Source organism: Anas platyrhynchos, chromosome 1, assembly GCF_047663525.1.
Source record: "Anas platyrhynchos isolate ZD024472 breed Pekin duck chromosome 1, IASCAAS_PekinDuck_T2T, whole genome shotgun sequence".
NCBI lineage: Eukaryota > Metazoa > Chordata > Aves > Anseriformes > Anatidae > Anas > Anas platyrhynchos.
The window spans coordinates 97239601-97239979 of NC_092587.1; positions in this window are offsets into that span (position 1 = coordinate 97239601).

The window sequence follows — 379 nt, forward strand, 5'->3', positions numbered from 1 at the left end:
GTACATCAGAGACACCTTTAGTGAAACAACACCTCTCGTGCCTGCAGAGAGTTTGGGCACAAGGAGGGGACATTTATCAAAAACGTGCTTTGGATCTGAGAGTGACAGAAGCAGTGCGAGGAAAGAACTAGCTGACCCTGACTCAGGACGACCCTACAGCGCTCGCCTCCCTCACCCTCCCCTGGGGCAGGAAGGGGAGCCCAGCATCGCCCCATGCCCCATTTTGGGGCCCCTTCCTTCCTTCCCGAGCCCTAACACCTCCCAGCCGTTTGTTTTTGGGAGTGCCCCGGGGCGGCGGGGCCGTGGCGGTGAGCGCTTGGCCTCACACACGCCCTGTGAGGAAGCCGTGGGCGGGCGTGAGGCAGCTTATCAGGCCCAG